At 46.3% G+C, this 22,496-nt stretch overlaps 1 protein-coding gene across 16 annotated transcripts in view; it reads right to left on the bottom strand.

The window, feature by feature from the left end:
• Positions 1 to 3,861, bottom strand: part of ZMYM5 (zinc finger MYM-type containing 5) — a 41,130-nt gene extending 37,269 nt beyond the window's left edge. For 3 of the 16 annotated variants that reach the window (XM_021929478.2, XM_021929477.2, XM_003913658.5), the window contains exons 1-2: positions 2,310 to 2,406; positions 1,173 to 1,240 (exon numbers count right to left, since the gene is read on the bottom strand). The gene's annotated coding sequence lies outside the window, so the exon portion shown is untranslated. Of the gene's footprint in view, positions 1 to 1,172; positions 1,241 to 2,191; positions 2,482 to 3,613 lie in introns of those variants that run through there. The other 13 variants (XM_009191605.4, XM_017951117.3, XR_639495.3 and 10 more) reach the window with 12 other exon arrangements.
• Between the last annotated feature and the right edge of the window lie 18,635 nt (positions 3,862 to 22,496).

The following is a 22,496-nucleotide window of genomic DNA, read 5'->3' as shown; positions in this document are numbered from 1 at the left end:
TGATCACTGCTCACTGCAGCCTCAACCTCCTGAACTCAAGCGATCCTCCCACCTCAGCTTTCTGAGTAGCTGGGACTACAGGCGTGTGCCACCACACTAAGCTAATTTTTATATTTTTTTGTAGACACAGAGTTTTGCCATGTTGTCCACACTCAAACTCCTGGGCTCAAGCTCTCAAGCTATCCGCCCATCTCAGCCTCCCAAAGTGGTTGGAAAACAGGCATGAGCCACTGTGCCCAGCCACTTTACCTACCCACCACATCCTGACACAGTCCTAAGTTTAACTAATTAAGAGATGTGCTGTGAAATGTAAGAAAATAAGAGCAAATAAGTTAGTAGAAAGCAACAAGGGTAAAATGAAGGCAGGACTACTACTATGGGGGACAAATTAATCACAAGTTTGTTTTTGATGAGCAACGGAAAACTGATCAAGGTTGAAAGCATAGAATTGGCAAGAACTGAATCCCAGATAATAAAAGTAGAAGTAAAGCTTGTTAAAGAAAAAGAAAATCATTTTCAGTCCTAATAAAATTATTCACACAAGGATTGGTGTTAAAAGCATTAAGTGAACAGCTGACAGAGAAAGGACATTTGTACTGTACCAAAATGAACACATAAATCACTGTCTAGTAGCAAAGAAAACCCCGAAAAAACAAAAACAAACATTAACTTCCTAACAGAGAGAGATTAGGCCACTCAGATTCGGTGGTCAATCTTAGAATTAGGAACAGAGTGACAACTAGTTTATGTTATCTCCTCATGTGATGCTAGCTGGAGGACTGTCAGGGTACATAAATAACAGTCTTCCTCAAATACTAGGCAAATATCAACGTCAAAACAACAGATTATTGAGTAATGTTTCTTTTTAATCCAACAGTAAAAAAGTTTTTCCAATCTCTTGGAAAAGAAAAAATTGTAAAATGTAAGGCACTTAAAAGAGCTAAATTGTTCTCGAACTTGAGTTCCAGTGGTATAAATGCCAGCACTCCCCGTGCTTTCCCAGGGACTACCATGGCTTGGCTCTGGGGACAGGAGCACCCAAGCAATTAACTTGAAGGCCAAGGCCTTCAAGATAACACAAAGGTAAATCCCCCAAGAACACCCTACTACTGCACTAATTATATGAGACAGCAAAGCGAGGTAAAAAACAAAACAAAACAAAACAAACTCACAACGGAGATATTTCCTTCTTAATTTCTGCCAAAGCCTCACGACATAGGCTCGAAGGTGATTCCTGGTCCTGGAATGAGAAATGAAAACCAATTTCTGTACAATCAACCTGTATGCACAACCAACTCAACACCGGGAGGTGGCAACGGGGTGAGAGGCCAAGGAGTTCCTGGGCTCGGCGACCCTCCCCCGCCCTAACGTGACCCAGAAATGAAGTTGAAAAAAAGAACTACAGGAACCGCAACGACGAGACAAAGCTAAAACTGCTTCGTCCACCTGCAGGACTGGGATGGAGTGGGCTGGGGACCCGAGGCCTGCTCCCACGAAGGCAGAGGGACGGGTAAACGTTGCCTCGACGACAAGGGATTTGTACTCCCTCCTAAGTTTGCCCACCCAGCGTCATCTCTGCCACTCCAAGCACCATTTCCGAGGTAACGGGCGGCGCGCGTCACCTCTGGGCCCACAACTGCCTCGAGAAGTTGCCCTGGGGCCCCAGCAGTCGACGACGGGCCCCAGATCCGCCATTAAACTCGCCCAGAGAAGCAGCAAAGAGTAAAAGCCGCGCAGCGCCGGGAAAAAGAAGAGCGGAGGAGGAGACCCAGCGGGGCAGAGGCAGCAGCCCTCGCCCGAAAAACCTGGGGACCTCGGCTCCGGCGGCAGCGCAGCCCCGAGAGCGGAGACCCGGCCGGGGCGCCCCTTCCCCGCTCCCCCGGCAGGAGAGAAAGGAAAATGCCCCGCGACGTCCCCGGGCGGCCGGCACCCCGCCCCGCCGCCCAGCGACCCCCGCCAGCCCCGCGACCCCCGCCAGCCCCGCGACCCCCGCCGCTGGCCACCGCCTCCCCCAACACTCCCGGCCTCGCCCGCACTCTCCCAGCCCCTCGGGCCGTAAGCAAAGGCGCCACTGACAGGAGCGCAGCCCCGAGCTGCCCCTGAGGCCCCGACGCGGCAGCGGCAACGGCGACGGCGGCCGCGCCTCGGGATATTAACCGGGTCGGTGGGAGGCTGCGGGGGCTGCCCTCACCCATCTCCGCCTCCCCAGTCACCTCGGCCTCCGCCTCCTCCTCCGGAGGCTGCGCTGCTCTCAGTCACCCCCAGTCTCGGCGGCCCTGGAATGGAAAAACAGCGGGGATAAGCTTCACCCGGTTCCGGCTGCGGCTCCGCGGAACGAACCTCCCCTCTCCCGGCCCACCCCGCTTCGGCGACACGCACAACTCCGCCCAGTCCAGTCCCGGCTTTCGCGCTGGTGAGGAGGAGGAGGCGGAGAAGACGACGGCGCCGCGGCCGAGCCCGGGGAGGCCCCACCCTCTGTGCGCTCGTTGGCGGCGGGGGAGGCGGGCCTGGGCGCCTCGAGCACGCCCATTGGCTCCGACGGCAGTCCTTCAAGGCCCCCCCTCGGTGGGGTGGTCCGGAGGGCTGTCCGTCAGCTGCGGGCCACACCCGCGGCCCGGCCGTTCCACTCCCGCCTCTGGCAGCCCTCAACGCCTGGCCGGGTTCTCTGCCCGTCGGACTCCCGCCCCCACCCACCGGGTCCGCCAGGCTCAGGAGCCCGAGATTCGCCGCCCGTCGCAGCGGCCGCGCTTCGGCCCCTGAGGGCCCGGGGCTCTCCGGGACCTATATAGCCCGGGAGACTCCGGCGGGGCCGCCTGCCCGGGCCCGGGCGCCCAGGCTGCGGCAGCGGATCTCAACGCCTCTGCCCGAGGAGAGCGGCAGCCTCGATGCCCCAGCGCCCTCCCTGTCCAGTTCCTGGAAGGACACGGGCGAGGCCGGGGAGGCGCTGGTGCGGAGCCGATTGGGCTTTCGGGGCCGCGGGTGAACTGGAGTCCGGATCCGGCCCGCTGCGGCCAGTGGAGGCCTTTCCACCCTCGCCGCGCCCCGTGGGGAATAGTCCCCCACCTCCCGCCACGGCTGCAGCAGGAGGAGACGACGTCCTCCATTTTGTCGGCACGACTGTGGGAATTTGGGACCCCCTAAAAACCAAACCCTCTGGGGCCAGGGCTTGTCCCCGGGAAGCCCCGACTGGGCTCTGCCATTCGGCCAAGGGAACAGCCCCGGCTGCTGGCGTCTGCGTCCGCGGGGCCGTAGGGGACGGGCACGACGGTGGAGAGACCCAGACGCCGCTCCCCGCCTCCATCAACCAAGATGGAGGGAGCTGGGCTCCCGCCGGCTGGAGGGGCCGAGGCCCGCCCTGGGGCGTCCCTGGGCGCCGCCGTCCTGTGCTCCGCAGCCTGGGGCGCTGGCCCTGCCCAGGCCGCTCTACCGCCTGCCACCGTCTCCTGGTCCTGAATGGTTGATGGTGGCTCCCTCCACAGCCCGCTGAGTCGCGGGGCGCACCCGCTGCGGCCCCCGGGAGAGCGGAGTCAGGGACAGACGGCGCCCGGGGAGGGCGGGCCCCACAGGCCACCTCCACGAGGGGTCTTCTCTTTTGTTCCTCGTCTACACCTACGTCTTCGGCGGATCTCATGGTGCTGAACCATTTCCCAGACGCCACGTAAAGATGGAAGCGATGCCGGCTTCGTCTCGCCCTGGCGGTTCTTAGTGGGATTACAACTGAGGGTGTTAGTTTGGATAAAAGTTGATGAAACTTACCTTATGTCTGGAAATACACATAATGTGATTTTTAAAAAACACATTGAGCCCCGTTTTACTAATGTGGTATCGTAAAGGCACAGGTTTATTCAATGAAAGTCAGACATGAACCATCTAATGCAGGGATGGCCAATCTTTTGGCTTCCCCGGACCACATTGGAAGAATTGGCTTGGGCCACACATAAAATAGGCTCACACTAACAATAGCTGATGAGCTAAAACAAACAAAAAAACCAAAACGCCAAAGAAAATCATAATGTTTTAAGAAAATTTACATACATGTGTTGGGCTGCATTTGAAGCCGTCCTGGGCCACATGCATCCCCCAAGGGCTGCAGGTTGGACAAGCTTGATCTAAGACAAAAAAGCATGTTCATGGATTGATGAGAGTGCTGTGTAAGCCTTTGCATATTACATAGTGCTGTATGTCATGGACATGCCTATTACCACCTACATTTTTTAGGTCCTCAATTACTCTTTGGAAATAAATGAATTACATGTAATGTCATCATTTTAATGACTGCTGTTAAATTACAAGCACTGAGTACACTGGGTTCGTGGAGAAGGGCTCCTCCATAGAGAAAAGTTAAAGGTCTGACAAACTTTAAACGGTAAGCTCAGTAGCCACATGTCATGTATTTTCTGATTATCATTTTTAACCACGTCTCTACTGAAAATACAATAAATTAGCCGTGCGTGGTGGCGGGCACCTGTAGTGCCAGCTACTCAGGAGGCTGAGGCGGGAGAATGGCATGAACCTGGGAGGCAGAGCTTGCAGTGAGCAAAGATCACGCCACTGCACTCCAGCCCGGGCGACAGAGCAAGACTCCATCTCAAAAAAAAAAAAAAAAAAAAAATTGTCACACATATGACACAATTGTACCTGGCACATCAATTAATAAAAGCTTGTAAATTTTGCCTGTCATTAATTCCCAATTACCACAGTGGTACATTAAGAGAAAAAATTCTGGCCCAGCGCGGTGGCTCACGCTTGTAATCCCAGCACTTTGGGAAGCCGAGACGGGCGGATCACCTGAGGTCAGGAGTTTGAGACCAGCTTGACCAATATGGCGAAACCCCGGCTCTACTAAAAGTATAAAAGTAACCGGGCCTGGTGGTGCATGCCTGTAATTACAGCTACTGGAGAGGCTGAGGCAGAAGAATCGCTTGCACCCCGGAGGTGGGGGTTGCAGTGAGCCAAGATTGCGCCATTGCACCCCAGACTGGGCAACAAGAGCAAAACTCCGTCTTAATAAATAAATAAATAAATAGAAAATCTTCCAGCCTGGGTAACACAGTGGGACCCAGTCTCTACAAAAAAATTTAAAAATTAGCCAGAAGTGGTGCATGCCTGTAGTCCCAGCTACTCAGGAGGCGGAGGTGGGAGGATCACTTGAGCCCTGGAGGTCAAAGCTGCAATGAGCCATGATTGTGCAATTGCACTCCAGCATCTGGGTGCAGAGTGAGACCCCGTCTCAAAAACAAACAAAAGAAATGGTTTATAATAATTTAATGACTTATTAAAGTAACATAAGCACTTTCTATTGTAATACAAAAAGAAAATATTTAATTCTTGGAGTTAATATGTAAAATAAACCATGGAGGAAATGTAATTGGAACCAAAATTTATTCATTCTTTGAAAGTGGCTTAGTGCAGCCGGGCGCGGTGACTCACACCTGTAATCCCAGCACTTTGGGAAGCTGAAGCTGGTGGATCACCTGAGGTCGGGGTTCGAGACCAGCCTGACCAACATGGAGAAACCCCGTCTCTACTAAAAATACAAAAATTAGCTGGGCGTGGTGGCGCATGCCTATAATCCCAGCTACCTGGGAGGCTGAGGCAGGAGAATTGCTTGAACCTGGGAAGAGAAGGTTGCCATGAGCCAAGGTCACACCATCGCACTCCAGCCTGGATGACAAGCGAGAAACTCCCATCTCAAAAAAAAAAAAAAAAAAAAAAAAGTGTCTTAGTACAATATTCTTAAATCGTCATTCTAAGTAATTCATAGGGATGTTAGAAACATAGATCAAAAACAATTGGGGTGGGGAAGAGAGAAATGAGACTGAGGGAATTAATGCTTATCTTGGACAAACCAGTGAAAAGGTGTTTTAAGCAATAAAATAATGAAAATGTATTAGAAGAGAAGGAACAGAATCTAAGATTGAAAAAGCATGAGATGACTGGTTGCTATATTTTTTAAAAGATCTCTAGAATCAGTAGGATGCTTTTTTTTCCCCCCTTTGAGATGGAGTCTTGCTGTTGCCCAGGCTGGAGTGAAGTGGCGCAATCTTGGATAACTGCAACCTCCGCCTCCCGGATTCGAATGATTCTCCCGTCTCAGACTCTGGAGTAGCTGGGATTACAGGCTTGTGCCACCACATCCAGCTAATTTTTTTGTTTTGTTTTGTTTTTGAGATGGAGTCTTGCTCTGTCGCCCGGGCTGGAGTGCAGTGGCCGGATCTCGGCTCACTGCAAGCTCCGCCTCCCGGGTTCACGCCAGTCTCCTGCCTCAGCCTCCTGAGTAGCCAGGACTACAGGTGCCCACCACCTCGCCCAGCTAGTTTTTTGTATTTTTTAGTAGAGACGGGGTTTCACCGTGTTAGCCAGGATGGTCTCGATCTCCTGACCTCATGATCCGCCCGCCTCGGCCTCCCAAAGTGCTGGGATTACAGGCTTGAGCCACCGCGCCCGGCCGATTTCTGTATTTTTAGTAGAGATGGGGTTTCACCATGTTGGCCAGGCTGGTCTGGAACTCCTGACCTCTGGTGATCTGCCCGCCTGGGCCTCCCAGAGTGCAGGGATTCCAGGCCTGAGCCCCGCACCCAGCCTGAAACCAGTTTTATCTGAGACTGCTGAGATGACTTGCTGCAACTTCAGGACTAATGGCCACCGCCGTTGCTCACCATTTGGAGCTTGCCAGCTCCCCAGAAACTTACTAGTGCCAGATACTTTCTCAACAAGCAATAGGTAACATTTCTCTTTTTCATAAAACCCCCAACCTTCTCTTTGTTCCTCAGACATAAAGAAAACCACCTGATCTGTGTGCATGCCCCCAGTTGCAATTCTCCCCAAATAAAATGTTAAGAGATTCATCTCTACATTTTTATTTTTATATCAACAGTTGTTTTACAAATACCCTTCAAAGGGATCAATTATTTTACTATGATGAGCACAGTCAGAGATGAAAGCTTATATACTAGCTTTTGCTTTTAATCTATCCTAGGCATTCTATTGATAATCATAATGTTTCAACTTTGGTCATTTCAACTTTGCTTCTGAGCCCTTTGATCTGAGTCATCTTTCATATTTCCCTGCTTTCTGTTATAATGAGATGTTCCATCGTTGCCTATATTTCCTAACTCACACCTGAATCTGTCATTGTTCCAAACTATTGTTTTCTTTTAGTGGGACACAGTAGTTAAGGAGCAAAATCTAGAAGCTAGGAGTATTTGTTGCTCTACATGGTCATTGTTTATAGGCTTTTCAGGGAACAGAGCTAGGAGTGAGTATGTTATATTAGCATTTGAATTCATCCTGAACCACAGGGTTTTTTCTGAATCTCACTAATCTCACATTTGCCATTTCCTTTGTCTCATGCCAAATAGTCCAGTTTTCAAAATTAGAACCAAATTTTTTTTTTTTTTTTTTTTTTTTGAGACAGAATCTTACTCTGTTGCCCAGGCTGGAGTGCAGTGGCACAATATCGGCTCACTGCAACCTCCACCTCCCGGGTTTCAACGATTTTTGGGCCTCAGCCTCTGGAGTAGCTGGGATTACAGGCGCCCGCCACCATGCCTGGCTAATTTTTGTATTTTTAGTAGAGAGGGGGTTTCACCACGTTGCCCAGGCTGGTCTTGCACTTCTGACCTCAAGTGATCCACCCTCCTCAGCCTCCCAAAGTGCTGGGATTACAGGCGTGAGCCACCGCACCTGGCCCAAAAATCTTACTTGCTTTATCCTACAGCTGCCACTATCACAGAATAAAAATACACACAAACACCACCCACAATACAATTAATAAAAATAATTTAAACTTAGTTTACAGTTACTTTTTTCCTTAGAGAAATTCCAACTTACTATGCACAGTAAACTGAAGTGTGTAAGTCAGATGGTGTTTCTTGCTACATGGTTATGCTGCCAACTGGAACTCAAGTTTTACTTGTTTCATTTTACTTTCTATTTTTATTGATTTCTTTTTAAAAATTATGTTCTATAAGTATGCAGAATATTAACATGGAGTATAGGAAAAAGAAATCAGTGTTAAGATATTCTGAAGTTCTTATACTTTGTAAGAGAAGGGTGTGTAGGTAAGTAGGTATTTTAAAATCAAATATATATTAGCTATGTAAGCACAGCTACTAAAAGAATAAAAAATTGGTACTGGCCGGGCGTGGTGGCTCATGCCTATAAACCCAGCACTTTGGGAGGCCAAGACAGGTGGATCACTTGAGCCCAGGAGTTTCAGACCAGCCTGGACAATATGGCAAAATCCTGTCTCTGCAAAAAACAACAAAATTAGCTGGACGTGGTGGTGCATGTCTGTATTCCCAGCTATTCAGGAGTGAGGGGCTGAGCCCAGTGGGTTGAGGCTGCAGTGAGCCATGATTGTGCCACTGCACTCCATCCTGGGCGACAAAGGGAGATGCTGTCTCAAAAAATAATAATAATAATAATTAGTAGTGATGAGAAAAAGAAAACTTGAACAATCACACAGGAGGCAGGATAATAGCCTATTATTGCCTAACAAATTATCTAAAAACTTAGTGGCTTAAAATAACAAATGTTTATTATGTCTGTTATTGTAGGTCAAGAACTGGGGAGAAGCTCGCCTGGGTGGCCCTGACTCAGTGTCTCCCATGAGGTTGCAGTCCACACGTAGGCCGGGCTGCAGTCATGTGGAGGCCTGACAGGGGCTGATGGATCTGCTTATAAGCCCACTCATGTGGCTGCTAGTATGAGGCTGCAGTTCTTCGCTAGTTGTCTCCACAGTGGTACACTGACTGCCTTATTTATTTTCGAGATAGGGTCTTTCTCTGTCTCCCAGGCTGGAGGGCAGTGGTGCAGTCACAACTCACTGCAACTTCCGCCTCCTGGGCTCCAGCAATCCTCTTGCCTCAGCCTCCCGAGTAGCTGAGACTACAGGTATGTACCACCATACCCAGCCAATTTTTGTATTTTTTGTAGTTGCCCAGGCTGGTCTTGAACTCCGGAGCTCAAGCAATCCGCCTGCCTTGGCTTCCCAAAGTGCTGGGACTACAGGTGTGCACCACTGCACCTGACCATACACTGTTATTTATCCCTCCCTCCCTCCCTTCCTCTTTTCTTTTCTTTTTTTTTTTTTTTTTTGACAGAGTCTCACTCTATTACCCAGGCTGGTATGCAGTGGCACAGTGCACAGATCTCAGTAGTGCGATCTTGGCTCACTGCAGCCTCTGCCTCCTGGGTTCAAGCGATTCTTGTGCCTCAGCCTCCCTAGTAGCTGGGATTACAGGCATGAGCCACCACACCTGGCTAATTTTTGTATTTTTAGTAGAGACGGGGTTTCACTGTGTTGGCCAGACTGGTCTCCAACTCCTGACCTCAGGTGATCCACCCACTTCGGCCTCCCAAAGTGCTGGGATTACAGGCTTGAGCCACTGCGTCCGGCCTTACACTGTAATTTCTATTTCAGTCATTAGAAGCAAGTCACCAAGTGCTTCCCACAGTCAAGCAGAGGGGAATTAGGCAGTAAAAATTAAATGGAAAAGTAACAGAGAATATGTGGACGTATGTTAAAACTGTCACAGGCAGAAAGGAGAAAAAAAACATAAGCAAAACAAAAATAGAAAACAAAATCCTAAAAACGAATATGAATAGACAGTATGCTTGCCTATTGAAAGAGAAATACTTGAAGGTTGGATTTTTTAAAATGGTAGCAATGTACAGTTTATGATATGCTACAAATTATAGTAAGACAAAGAGATAAAAAGGGTATACTAAAGAAATATTAGGCAAAAGAAAGTGAAACAACAATAATATATAAAATAGACATTTTTAAAAAATGCATTACTAGGCAAAAGAAAGATTACTTATTGACAAAAAAGAACAATTAACTAGAAAATTCTAAGGGTTTTGTTTTTATTTTTATTTTGATTGATAGAGCATGGCGTCATGCTCTATCACCCAGGCTGGAGTGCAGTAGCCAACTCCTGAGCTCAAGCAATCTTCCCACCTCAGCCTCCTGAGTAGCTGGGACGACAAGCACATGCCACCATGCCCAGCTCAGTTTAGAAACTGTATGCACCTTACATATGGAACCATTCATAACTATATGGTGAAATTGAAAAATGCATAATTATGCTACACTTTCATAAAGTCACGCAGAAAAAAAATCTGTTTAGCACATATATGGCTTTAATTTATACTAAATGTAAAAAATTGATCTGCACCCAATAATGAGGAAATGACTAATTTTTCAATATGTGAAACACACAAAATGAATACTAACTAGATCATAAGGGATTTCTCAACAAATATTAAAGAATGAACCATGTACACATGGCATTCCCTGACTGCAATGCACAAAGGAAAGTTAATAATAAAAAATCGGAGAGTAATATTTGGAGAAATTTTAAAATGCTCTTGTGTAGAAAATTTTAAGCAGACTCATATGTTCATTATTAGTAGTAGTATTATTTTAATCTTTTGAGATGGTCTCACTCTGTCACCCAAGCTGGGGTGCAGTGGTATAATCACAGCTCATTGCATCCTTGACCTCCTGGGTTCAGGTGATCCTCCCAACTCAGCCTCTAGAGTAACTGGGATTACAGGTGTGAGCCACCATGTCTGGCTAATTTTTTTTTTTTTTAATAAAAATGAGGTTTTGCAATGTTGCCCAGTCTGGCTGTGAACTCCTGAACTCAAGTGATCCACAGTGCCTCTGATATGTTAATTTTATTTTATTTTTTATTTTTATTTTTTTTATTTTTTTTTTTTTTTGAGACGGAGTCTCGCGCTGTCGCCCAGGCTGGAGTGCAGTGGCCGGATCTCAGCTCACTGCAAGCTCCGCCTCCCGGCTTCACGCCATTCTCCGGCCTCAGCCTCCCGAGTAGCTGGGACTACAGGCGCTGCCACCTCGCCCGGCTATTTTTTGTATTTCTTAGTAGAGACGGGGTTTCACCGTGTTAGCCAGGATGGTCTCGATCTCCTGACCTCGTGATCCGCCCATCTCGGCCTCCCAAAGTGCTGGGATTACAGGCTTGAGCCACCGCGCCCGGCCCGATATGTTAATTTTAAAAGTGGACTCCATGGCTAGGCACGGTGGCTCATGCCTGTAATCCCAGCACTTGGGAAGCTGAGGCAGGCGGATCAGTTGAGACCAGGAGTTCAAGACCAGCCTGACCAACATGGTGAAATTCTGTCTCTACCAAAAATACAAAAATTAGCCACGCATGGTGGCGGGTGCCTGTAATCCTAGGTACTTGGGAGGCTGAGGCAAGAGAATGGCTTGAACCCAGAAGGTGGAGGTTGCAGTGAGCAGAGACCAAGCCACTGCATTCCAGCCTGGGCAACAGAGCGAGACCCTGTCTCAAAACTAAAAAATAATATAAAAAAAGTGGGCTTCAAAACAATTCAAGGTCAAAGGAGAAATTTCAAACTTACAGAGTTGTATTTAAGACAATACGAATAATTATGTCTACTCTTTCATTCATATTCTCTGATTGCTAACATTTTGTTACATCTGCTTTAAAATCCCTTTTATAGACCAGGCGCAGTTGCTCACGCCTGTAATCCCAGCATTTTGGGAGGCTGAGTTGGGTAGATCACTTGAGTCCAGGAGTTTGAGACCAGCCTGATCAATATGACGAAACTCCCTCTCTACCTAAAATACAAAAATTAGCTGGGCATGGTGGTGCATACCTGTAATCCCAGCTATTTGGGAGGCTAAGGCACAAGAATCACTTGAACCCAGGAGGCCGGAGGTTGCAGTGAGCCAAGATCATGCCCTGCACCCCAGCCTGGGTGACAGAGTGAGACTCTACCTCAAAAAAAAAGTTTCAGGCATAATGTCTCTTTATCTTTAAATCCTCAGCATGTATTAAAGAACAAGAGCAGTGCAGCCATAATGACAGAGCAAATATCATCATACTGATAGAATCTTCAGATTGTCTCAATGGTCCCAATATTTTCCACTGTGGACTGTCCTCCTCCCCCGACCGGGATCTGCTCCAGAACAGGTGTTGCATTTACTTGCCGTGTCTCTTAGGTCTCCTTCGTTCTGGAATGGCCCCTTGGCCTTTCCATCTCTCATGACACTGACAGTTTTGAAGAGCCCAGGCCAGTGGTTTCCAGACAATTTTATTTATTTATTTATTTATTTATTTATTTATTTATTTATTTATTGGGGCAGAGTCTCGCTCTGTTGCCCAGGCTGGAGTATAGTGGTGTGATTTCGGCTCACTGCAACCTCTGCCTCCTGGGTTCAAGTGATTCTCCTGCCTCAGCCTCCTGAATAGCTGTGATTACAGGCACATGCCACCACACCCAGCTAATTTTTGTATTTTTAGTAGAGACGGGGTTTTGCCAAGTTGGTCAGGCTAGTCTCGAACTCCTGACCTCGTGATCCACCAACCTTGGCCTCCCAAAGTGTTGATATTACAGCCATGAGCCACCACGCCCACCCAGAGTCGATTTTAAACATGTTCCTCTGGTGATGATGATGTCCTCTCCAGTTTGAGAACCACCACGTCAGAGGCGTCTTCCTGTCTGAACCATTCTTTCCTGTTGCTCTCAGGAAGGCAGAAAGGTACGACCGGGCTCACCCCATACTCATCTGGGCCTCCCACACCCAACCCCATGCCTGGCACCCAGTAGGTACTCAATAAAAACTTGACTTGGTTGTTCTGTAGACCAGGGTTCCAGCCTATCTGTGCCACAGAGTGCGCTGGGCAAGGACTTCACCTCTCCAGGATCACTTCTCCCATCTGTAAATCTTGGTTTGGGGGTGGGGGGTGGGTGGGACTAGGTGGTCTTTAAAGGCTCTCGCAACTTTGGTTGTTGCCTCTCAAAGAAGCTCTTTCCTCCCACTCCAGGAGCTGGATTAAGTGTCTTAGGTCTCCCAAGTCAGTAACTCATTCATCAAATACTTATGAATCACCTATGAGGCGGAACCTGGGACTTGATTTTCTTCATTTCTTTTTCTTTTTGAGACAGAGTCTTGCTCTGTTGCAGAGGCTGGAGTGCAGAAGCGTGATCACAGCTCACCGCAACCTCAAACTCCTGAACTCAAGGGATCCTCCCGCCTCAGCCTCCTAAGTGGCTGGGACTTCAGGTGTGCACCACCACACCCAGCTAATATTTATTGACGTATTTATTTATTTTTAGAGATGGTCTCATTATGTTGCCCAGGCTGATCTCTAACTCCTGGGCTCAAACAATCCTCTTGCCACTTTGGCTGGGCTAAGGGATGCCCAGATAGCTGGTAAAACTATTTCTGGATGGGTCTGTGAAGGTGTTTCCAGAAGAGATTAGCATTTGAGTCAGGAGACTGAGTAAAGATTATTGGCCCTCACTCAGGTGCGTAAGCATCCTGCAATCTATTGAGGGCCTGAATAGAACAAAAAGATGAAGGAAAGGCATATTTCCTCTCTTTCTTTTCCCTCCTGGGTCTGGGACAGCCATCATCCCCTGCCCTTAAGACACTGGAGCTCTTGGTTCTTGGGCCTTTAGACTCTTGGACCAGCAGGGTACCCTCTCCAACACCTCCAGTTCACAGGACTTCCTATCACGACTGAATTACACCATCAGCTTTCCTAGCTCCCCAGCTTTCAGACAGCATATTGTGGGACTTCTTGGCCCCCATAAGCAGGTGAGCTAATTCCTAATATAAAGACACTCATGTATCTATGTATGTCCTGTTGGTTCCATTTCTCTGGCTAATATAGACATCTTGCAATATTAAGTCTTTCAGTTCATGAACTGAAAGTGTTTCCATTCGTGTTTTATTTCTTTCAGCAAAGTTTTTGTAGTTTTGATTGTATAAATCTTCCACTTTCTTGGTTAATTTAATTCCCATATATTTATTCTTTTCCATCCTCTTGTAACTGGATTTTTTTTTTTTTGAGATGGAGTCTCACTCTGTCACCCAGGCAGCAGAAGTGTGGTACTGCGATCTTTGCTCACCACAACCTCCACCTCCTGGGTTCAAGCAATTCTGCCCCAGCCTCCCAAGTAGCTGGGATTACAGGCGCATGCCACCACACCCGGCTAATTTTTTGTCTTTTAATAGAGATGAGGTTTCACCCTGTTGCCCCAGGCTGGTCTTGAACTCCTGAGCTCAGGCAATCCACTCGCCTTGGACTCCCAAAGTCCTGGGATTACAGGCATGAGCCACTGCACCCAGCTGTTGGAATTGTTTTCTTAATTTTCTTTTCAGGTTGTTCATTGTTAGTGTATAGAAACGCAACTGACTTTTACAAGTTGACTTCTTTGTCCTGCTTCTTTGCTGAATTTACTTAATAGTTCTAACAGCTTTTCAAGGAATCTTAAGTTTTTTTTGTTTTTGATTTTTTGTTTTTTTGAGATGGAGTCTTGCTCTGTCGCCCAGGCTGGAGCGCAATGGCATGATCTCCGCTCACTGCAACCTCCGCCTCCTAGGTTCAAGCGATTCTCCTGCCTCAGCCTCCCTAGTAGCTGGGATTACAGGCGCGCGCCACTGCACCCAGCTGATTTTTGTATTTTTAGTAGAGAGGGCATTTCACCATGTTGGTCAGGCTGGTCTCAAACTCCTGACCTCGTGATCTGCCCACCTTGACCTCCCAAAGTGCTGGGATTACAGGTGTGAGCCACCGTGCCTGGCCAGGAATCTTAAAGTTTTGTACATATAAATTGTCATCTATGGAAAACGTTAATTTATATATACCTTTACAACTTGAATGCCCTTTACTACTTTTTCTTGCTTAATTGCTCTGGAAAATTGGGGAAAGAAAAGTATCTTCAACAAATGGGGGTAGGGGCCGGGTACGGTGGCTCACATCTGTAATCCCAGCACTCTGGGAGACTGAGGTGGGCTAATCACTTGAGGTCAGGAGTTTGACAACAGCTTAGCAAACATGGCAAAACCCCATCTCTACCAAAAATAAAAAAAATTAGCTGGGTGTGGTGGCATGCGTCTGTAATCCTAGCTACTCGGAGACTGAGGTGGCAGAATTCCTTGAACCCAGGAGGTGGAGGTTGCAGTGAGCTGAGATGTAGCCACTGCACTCCATCCTGAACGACAGAGTAAGACTCAGTCTCAATAAAAAATAAAAAATAAAATAAATGAGAGTAGGACAATGAATATCCACATAGAAAAAAATGAAATTTGGCCAGGCGTGGTGGCTCATGCCTGTAATCCCAGCACTTTGGGTGGTCGAGGCAGGTGGATCACCTTGAGATCAGGAGTTCGAGACCACACAGGCCACCACGGTGAAACGCCGTCTCTATTCGAAATAAAAAATCAGCTGGGTGTGGTTGTGCACCTGTAATCCCAGCTACAGGCTAGGCAAGAGGCTGAGGCAAGAGAATCGCTTTAACCTGGGAGGCAGCGGCTGCAGTGAGCCAAGATTGCACCACTGCACTCCAGCCTGGGCAAGAGTGAGACTCTGTCTCTAAAAAAACAAAAAGTAAAGAAATGTATGTATTTTTATAAAAAGTATATGTACAAAAATGAACTCAAAGTCGATTAAGGACTTAGATATAAGAGCTAAAATCAACTCTTAGATGAAAATATAGAGGCAAATCTTCATGACCTTGGATGTCTGTTTTCTTAGATACAACACAAAAGCCGAGCAGTGAAATATTAATAAATCAGACTCCATCAATATTAAAAACTTTTGTGCATCCCAGGGAATTACTAAGAAAGTGAAAAGACAACCTTCCTAATGGGAGAATATACTTGCAAATAATGTATCTGATAAAGTTTAGTATCCAGAATGTATAAAGAACTCTTTCAACTCAGTGAAAAAAAGGCAAACAACTCAATTAAAAATGGATTAAGGACTTGAATAGACATGTCTCCAAAACATGGCCAACCAGCACATGAAAAGATGTTTAACGTCATAGTCATTAGAAAAATGTGTATTAAAACCACAATTGGCTGGGCGTGGTAGCTCACACCTGTAATCCTGGCACTTTGGGAGACTGAGGTGGGTGGATCACTTAAGCCCAGGAGTTTGAGACTGGCCTGGGCAACAAAGTGAGACCCAGTCTCTATCAAAAATATAAAAATTAGCAGGGCATGGTGGCATGCGCCTGCCATCCCAAGTACTCAGGATGCTGAGGCAGGAGGATCACCTGAGCCCAGTAGGACAAAACTGTAGTGAGCTGTGATTGTACCACTGCATTCCAGCCTAAGCGACACGGTAAGATCTTGTCTGAAAAACAAAAACAAAAGTACACAAAAACCATAATGACGTGCCACTTCACATCCAAATTGCCAATGGAAATATAAAATGGAGCAGCTACTGTGGAAAACTAGTGGTTCTTCAAAAGATATACATTAATTATCATTTGACCAAGCAATTCATTACTGGGTTTATGCTCAAAATAACTGAAAACAGGTGTTCAAATAAATACTTACACATGAATTTTCATAGAGTATTATTCAAAAAAAAAAAAAAAAAAAAAAAAAGGAAACAACCTGAATATCCATTAATGGACGAAAGGATAAACAAAATGTGGTCTATACATACAATGGAATATTATTGTTAAAAAAGAATGAATTATTTATGTATGCTAGAACTTGAATGAACCTCAAAAATATGGTGAGTGAAAGAAGCCAGACACAATAGATCATATACTCCATCCTGGCTAACACAGTGAAACCCCGTCTCTACTAAAAATACAAAAAACTAGCCGGGCGTGGTGGCGGCGCCTGTAGTCCCAGCTACTCGGGAGGCTGAGGCAGGAGAATGGCGGGAACCCGGGAGGCGGAGCTTGCAGTGAGCCGAGATCGCGCCACTGCACTCCAGCCTGGGCGACAGAGCGAGACTCCGCCTCAAAAAAAAAAAAAAATAGATCATATACTGTATGGCTTCATTTATATGAACTATCTAATATAAGTAAATCTACAGAGACTGGAACCAGATATGTGGTTTCCAGGGGCTGGAAAAGTGAAGAATGGGTATTGACTATTTAATGGGTACTGGATTTTCTTTTGGGATGATGAAAATGTTTTGGAACTTGATAAAGGTGGTGGTTGCACAAAATTGTGAATATACTGGCACTGAATTGTACACTTTAAAACGTCTAATTTTATGTGAATTTCCCCTTAATGTTTTTAAGAAAGAATGAAGCACATCTTTGACACAAAAACTTTGGGATATGTAACAATTAGAGAATTACACAACATGTATAAAATAAAAAGCTGAGCTTAGTACAGTCATAGCTGTGAGATTGTTTGATTGCCCTAACAGTGAATTTTGGGCATTTCTAACAAATTCTAAGCCTAGGCCATGTTCCGTTTGTTTGGGTTAAAAGCACCTTTAAAAATCTATCTTACCTTTTTGTCCTTTCAATTTCTGAGTGCTTTACTACATGCTGAAGCAGTATATTATGCCCAATGAATTAAACCTGTATAGACTCTTACTTAAAGATACTTGTAATAGTCTCATAGTTTTTTTTTTTTTTTTTTTTTTTTTTTTTTTTTTTTTGAGCTGGAATCTTACTCTGTGGCCCAGGCTACAGTGCAGGGGCACTATCTCGGCTCATTGCAACCTCTGTCTCCCGGGTTCAAGTGACTCGCCTGTCTCCGCCTCCAGACTACCTGGGATTACAGGGGCCCGCCCCGACACCTAGCTAATTTTTTAATTTTTAGTAGCGACGGGGTTTCATCATGTTGGCCACACTGGTCTCCTGATCTAAAATATTCCGCCCTGCTCGACCTCCAAAAGCGCTGAGATCACAGGCCTCAGTCCCTAGCATGGCCAGTATACAAAATTTTTTTAAAGTTAGTTTTGGCAAAGTAATGTGGCTCAAGCCTGTAATCCTAGCACTTGGGAACGCTGAGCCAGGACGATCGCTCGACCTTAGGAGTTTGAGACCAGCCTGCAAACGATACCAAGATCCCCAGCTCAACAGAAAATTTAAAAATTAGCTAAGCACAGTGGTGGTGTGTCCAGAATTCATTCCTTCTCATGGGTTCTTGGTCTCTCTGACATAATGAAGCCATGGCCCTCCCGGGGAGTGTTACAGCTCTTAAAAGCAGCACACCCGGAATTTGTTCCTTGCGGAACGTTTGTGGTCCAACAGAGAAGCCGCAGACCGCCATAGACCCTCCCGGTGAATACCACAGCTGTTAAAAGTGGCGCCCATCCAAAAACAAAGCAGCAACACTTGTTCGAACAACCTAAAGAACTAACCTTAAACAGCTGGAAGGAACTCTGAGGACGTTGCAGCTACCTGCGCGGGCCGCCCACTTTTATTGCCTTATTGGCCCCGCCCATGTTCTGGCAATTGGTCCATTTTACAGAGTGCTGATTGGCTCATTTTACAGAGTGTCGATTGGTCCATTTTTAGAGTTTTGTTTGGTCCATTTTTACAGACTGCTGATTGGTGCATTTACAATATTCTAGCTAGACACAGAGCGCTGATTGGTGCATTTACAATCCTCTAGCTAGATAGAAAAGTTCTCCAAGTCCCCAGCCGACCCAGAAGCTCTCCTGGCTTTACTTCTCGGTGTGCTCCTGTAATCCTAGATACTCAGAAGGCCGACGTGGGACAATCACTGCAGCCCAGGAGGTCCAGGCTGTAGTGAGCCATGATTGTGCCACTGCATTCCAACCTGGGCCACGGAGTGAGACCCTGTCTTAAAAAAAAGTTTAAAGAAACAAGTCTTTATTTGATGCCTGAAAGGTGCTTAAGCAGTGTTGCTTGTTTGGGTTTCTTAAGCTAGGATAGAAGGATCCATGCCAGAGGACTGTTCACTGTCCCATCTTTCATTACTGAAGATTGGTTCCAGTGCGCGTTATTTTTCTCGCCATTACTGAGATCGGGAACTTAGCTGCCTAATTGCCATTCAGGATTGCAACAATGTTTACAGAAAGTGGGCTTTGAGTACTGTTTTATTTATTTGTCTTAAAAATGTGTATTTTAGGCTGGGCGCAGTGACTCACGCCTGTAATCCCAGCACTTTGGGAGGCCGAGGCGGGTGGATCAATCGAGGTCAGGAGATGGAAAGCATCCTGGTCAACATGGTGAAACCCTATCTCTACTAAAAATACAAAATTTGGCTGGGCATGGTGGGGCTTGCTTTAATCCCAGCTACTCAGGAGGCTGAGGCAGGAGAATCGCTTGAACTCAGGAGGCGGAGGTTGCAGTGAGACGAGATGGCAATACTGCACTCCAGCCTGGGCAACAAGAGTGAAACTCTGTCTCAAAAAATAATAATAGTAATAATTATATATATATATATATTTTTTTTTTTTTTTTACAAATACCGGCCTGGTATTTTTAATCTATAGGAATCTCTAGGTTCTATATCCATCTTTTATCTACCTTTGCAAAAGAAGCTACATAATTTATGATCACAACTCACTGCAGTCTCGACCTCCTGAGCTCACGCAATTCCCCCATGTCAGCCCTGGAGTAGCCAGGACTACAGGTATGCACTACCATGTCGGGCTAATTTTTAAAATTTCTGATAGAGACTGGGTCTTGTCGTGTTGCCCAGGCTGGTCTCAAATTCCTAGGCTCAAATGATCCTCCCGCCTTGGCGTCCCAAAGTGCTGGCATTATAGGCATGAGCCGCCTTGCTCAGCTGTCCTTTTGTTTTCTATAGGTAACTTATCTGTTTTTGTTAATTTTTTTTCTTTTAAAACACTATTAACTTTGTGTGAGATTTAATGTGGATCCTCTTCGTCTATTTGTTTGTTTATTTATTTATTTATTTATGGGACTGAGTTTGCCTCTTGTTGCCCGGGCTGGAGTGCAATGGTGTGGTTTCGGCTCATTGCAACCTCTGCCTCCTGATTTCAAGAGATTCTCCTGCCTCAGCCTCCTGAGTCGCTGGGATTACAGGCGTATGCCACCACATTCAGCTCATTTTGTATTTTTAGTGTAGATGGGGTTTCAGCATTTTGGCCAGGCTGGTCTCGAACTCCTGAGCTGGAGTGATCCATCCGCCATGGCCTCCCAAAGTGGTGGGATTACAGACGTGAGCCAGTGTGCCCGGCCTATTATTTATTTTGACTTTAAATTAGCTTCTCAAACTTTGAGAAGGAAGGTGTAATTTAAAATTGTCTTTCTAATTTACAGCTCTATAGTGCCACCTTCTGTTGTTTTTATGAGGCGTTTGAATAGAGGGCATCCTACTTCCTGAGATCCGACCGCATCTCTGTTGGCCCCTCTGTTTTACCGGAACCCTTATCTTTCCTTTGTGCCATTTGTTCAAAAACTGCTTAAATCCTCAACACTCCTGGGAAGAGATTTAGCTGGTTAGTTTTGAGAGCTTATGGGGAGAGCTCTCCCAGCCCATTCGTATCTTACTAGAGATGCCTTGTGCCGAAACGCTTGGGGTTTCCGATACTATTTTCAAACTGGCCATCTGAGTGTCCCAGTGAGTGCCTATTGGTTGTTTTGGAATTTATTTTATTTTATTTTATTTTTGGACAGAGTTTCGTTCTTGTCTCCCAGGCTGGAGTGCAGTGGCGCAATCTCGACTCACTGCAACCTCTGCCTCCCAGGTTCAAGTGAATTCTCCTGCCTTAGCCTCCCAAGTAACTGGGGTTACAGGCTCCCGCCACCACACCTGGCTAATTTTTGTATTTTTAGTAGAGACAGGGTTTCACCATGTTGACCAGGCTGGTCTCAAACTCCTGACCTCAGGAGATCCGCCCACCTCAGCCTCCCAAAGTTCTGGGATTACAGGCGTGAGCCATCGTGCCTGACCAAGAACACACCTTAAACAATCTATGGGTCAAGGAAGAAAACACAGAGATATTATAAAATATATTGGAACAAATTAAACAAAAGCACACCATACCAAAATGTATGGGATTCAGACCAGGTGTGGTGGTTCGTGCCTGCAATCCCAGGATTTGGGGAGGCCAGCGTGGGAGGACTGTTTAATCCCAGGAGTTTGAGACCAGTCTGGGCAACAAGGCAAGACCCTGTCTCTACAAAAATAAAAAAAGTTAGCCAGGTGCAATGGTGTGTAACTGTAGTCTCAGCTATTCAGGATGCTGAGGCATCAGTTTGCCTGTTCCCAGGAATTTGAGGCTAGAGACTATAGTGAGCCATGATCACTCCACTGCTCTCTAGCCTGGGTGACAGAGCAAGACCCCATTTCTTCTTTTTTTTTTTTAAGACAGAGTCTCGCTCTGTTGCCCAGGCTGGAGTGCAGTCCAGGCGCAATCCTTGCTCAGTCTCGGTTCACTGCAACCTCCGCCTCCCGGGTTTAAGCAATTCTCTTGCCTCAGTCTCCCCAGAGCTGGGATTACAGCTGGGCGCCACCACACGGGGGTAATTTTTGTATTTTTAGTAGAGACGGGTTTCATCATGTTGGCCAGGCTGGTCTCGAACTTCTGACCTCGTGATCTGCCTGCCTCGGCCTGCCAAAGTGCTGGGGATTACAGGTGTGAACCACCACGCCCAGCGCAAGACCCCACTTCTAAAATAAATAAATAAATAAATAGATAAACAATTTTGTAAAACTTATGAAATTCAGTGAAAGCAGTGCTAAAAGAGAAACTTATAGCTGTAAAAGCTCCTTTTTTACAGTTAAAGAGAAGAAAGATCTCAAACCAATAATTAAACGTTACACATTAAGGAACTAAAAAAAGAACAACTAAAACCAAAGCTAGCAAAAGGAAGGAAATAATAAGGATTAGAATAGAAATAAACAAAATAAAGAATAGAAAAACAGTAGAAGAAAGGCTGGGCGTGGTGGCTCACGACTGTGATCCCAGCACTTTGGGAGGCCGAGTTGGGCAGTCACGAGATCAGGAGTTTGAGACCAGCCTGGCCAACATGGGGAAACCCCATCTCTACTAAAAATACAAAAAATTAACTGGGCATGGTGGCAGGCACCGGTAATTCCAGCTACTCAGGAGGCCGAGGCAGGAGAATCACTTGAACCTGGGAGGGAGAGGTTGCAGTGAGCCAAGATTGCGCCACTGCACTCCAGCCTGGGCAACAGATCGGGACTCTGACTCAAAAAAAAAAAAAAAAAAAAAAGGGAAAACAGTAGAGGAAATCAATACAACCAAGAATGGGTTATTTGAAAAGATCAACAAAATTGATTAATCTTTAAGTACATTGACTCCGAAAAAAAAGAAGACTCAAATAACTAAGAAATAAAAGAAGACATTACAGCCAAAAATAAATATAATAGAATATTATTAGCAATTGTACAGGCCAGGAGAGATGGCTCATGCCTGTAATCCCAGCACTTTAGGAGGCCACGGTGGGCAGATTGCTTGAGGCCAGGAGTTCGAGACCAGCCAACATGGTGAAACCCCATCTCTACTAAAAATACAAACATTAGCCGGGTGTGGTGGTGTGACTGTAATCCCAGCTACTTGGAGGCTGAGGCACGAGAATCGCTTGAACCCAGGAGGCAGAGGTTGCAGTGAGCCAAGATCGCGCTACTGCACTCCAGCCTGAGCAACAGAGCCAGTGAGACTCTGTCTCAAAAACAAAAACAATTGCACAACAACAAAGTAGATAACCGATATAAAATGGATAAATTACTAGAAACACATAACCTACCAAGAATGAATCAT

This window comes from Papio anubis, chromosome 15, assembly GCF_008728515.1.
Source record: "Papio anubis isolate 15944 chromosome 15, Panubis1.0, whole genome shotgun sequence".
NCBI classification, from domain to species: domain Eukaryota; kingdom Metazoa; phylum Chordata; class Mammalia; order Primates; family Cercopithecidae; genus Papio; species Papio anubis.
The sequence above is the reverse complement of the archived record's forward strand: the minus strand, read 5'-3'. Positions and strand labels throughout refer to the sequence as shown.